We start from the raw sequence: 2,482 nt of genomic DNA, 5'->3' as shown, positions 1-2,482 counted from the left end.
GCACTTACTGATGAAGTTTGAGGTATATGGTATACAATCTGTAGTATGGATTACACCTCAATATAAAGAAAACAAAAATTCTCACAATTAGAACCATAAGCAGCATCATGAGAAATGGAGAAAAGATTGAAGTTGTAAGACTTCATATTATTTGGTTCTACAATCAACACCAATGGAAACAGCAGTCAAGATGTCAGATGACATATAGTACTGGGAAAATTGGCTGCAAAAGACCTCCTTCAACTGCTGAAGAACAAAAATATTTCCTTGAATACTAAGGTGCACTTGGCCCAAGCTATGTTTTTTTCAAATGCCGCATATGCATGTGAGAGCTGGACAATGAATAAGGAAGACTGAAGAGGAATTGATATTTTCAAGCTGTGGTTTTGGTGAAGAATGCTCAAAATACCATGGACTGCTAAAAGAACTAATAGGTCTGTCCTGGAGGAAATGCAGTCATAATGCTCCTTGGAGGTGAGAATGGCCAGATTTTGTGTCACATACTTTGGTCATGTGGTCAGAAGGGATCATTCACTGGAGAATGATTTCATGCTTGGTAAGGTGATGGGCCAACAAAAGAGGGGAAGGCCGTCAATGAGATGGATTGACAGAGTGGCAGCAGTGATGATGGGCTCAAGTATAGCAAGGATCATGGAACTGGTACAGCACTGGGTGGTGTTTCATTCTGCCTGCATAGGGTCACTATCTATGAGTTGGAGATGACTCAACAGCACCTAATGACAACAACAACAACATATCCTTCCTGAATTTAGAGACCATCTAAAGAATTGATTTGATGCATTGAACAACAATGACCAACAGCCAGACGAATTGTGGGATGACATCAATGACATCATCCATGAAGAAAGTAAAAGGTCATTAAAAAGACAGGAAAGGAAGAAAAGATCAAAATGGATGACAGAAGAGACTCTGAACCTTGTCCTTGAACTGAGAGTAGCTAAAGCTAATGAAAGAATTTACAAGATAAAAGAGCTGAACAGAATATTTCAAAGAGCAACTTAAAAAGACAAAGTCAATAATTACAATGAAATATGTAAAGAGCTTGAGTTAGAAAACCAAAAGGGAAGACACAATCAGCATTTCTCAAGATGAAAGAACATGAGAAAAAAATTAAGCCTCGAGTTGCAATATTGAAAGATTCTATGAGCAATATGTTCAATGATGTAGGAAACATTAAAAAGAAGATGGATGTAATACACAGAGTCACCATATCAAAAATAATTTGTAGATGATCATACATTTCAATAGGTGGCATATGATCAAGAACCAATGGTACTGAAGGAAGAAGTTGAAGCTGCCCTGAAGGAATTGGCAAAAAATAAGTCTCCAGAAATTGACATCTCAGAATACCTAGTGAGATGTTTCAACAAGTGGATGCTGTGGTGGAGGCACTCACTTGGCTATGCCAGGAAATTTGGAAGACAGCTACCTAGCCAATTGACTGGAAGAGGTCCATATTTGTACCCATTCCAAAGAAAGTGGATCCCACAGAATGTGGAAATTATTAAACAATATCATTAATATCACATGCAAGAAAAAAATTTTCTGAAGATAATGAAAAAAAATGGTTGCAGTAGTATATTGACAGAGAACTTCCAGAAATGCAAGCTGGATTCAGAAGGGGATGTGGAGTAAAGGACATCATGGATTATGTCACATGGATCTTGGCTCAAAGAAAAGAATACCAGAAAGATTTTCACTTGTGTTTTATTGACTATGCGAAGACATTCAGTCGTCTGGATCATAAGAAATTGTGGGTCACATTGAGAAGGATGGGAAGTCCAAAATATTTAATTGTCCTCATGAGGAAGTTGTGCATAGACCAGGATCCTGTCATTCAAACAGAACAAAGGGACACTGAATGGTTTAAAATCAGGAAGGGAGTCTTTCAGGGTTCTATCCTTTCACCATACTTATTTGGTTGGTATGCTGAGGAAATAATCTGAGAAGGTGGACTATATGAAGAAGGATGTAGCATCAGAATTGGAGGAAGGCTCATTAACAACCTGAGATACACAGATGATGGCATTACTTTGCTTGCTGAAAGTGAGGATGACTTGGAGCACTTACTGATGAAGATTAGACTACAGTCTGAAGTATGGATTACATCTCAATATAAACAAAACAAAAATCTGCAGAACTAGACCAATAAACATTATAATGATAAATGAAGAAAAGATGGAAGCTGTCAAGGACTTCATGTTAGTACACCAATAGAAGCAGCAGTCAAGACATCAGATGGTGTATTACATTGGGAAAATCTGTTGCAAAAGACCTCTTTGAAGTGCTGAAGAGCAAAGATATCTCTTTGAAGACCAAGATGTGTGAACCCAACCCATGGTATTTTCAGTTGCCTCATATAAATGTGAGAGCTGGACAATTAATAACGAAGACCAAAGAAGAGTTGAAACTTTTGGGTTGTGGTGTTTGTGAAGAATGCTGAAACTTCTGTGGACTGCTA

This window comes from Orycteropus afer, unplaced genomic scaffold, assembly GCF_000298275.1.
Source record: "Orycteropus afer afer isolate SDZICR_OR568_19922 unplaced genomic scaffold, OryAfe1.0 scaffold01110, whole genome shotgun sequence".
NCBI classification, from domain to species: Eukaryota; Metazoa; Chordata; class Mammalia; order Tubulidentata; family Orycteropodidae; genus Orycteropus; species Orycteropus afer.
Note: the sequence above shows the minus strand (reverse complement) of the source record.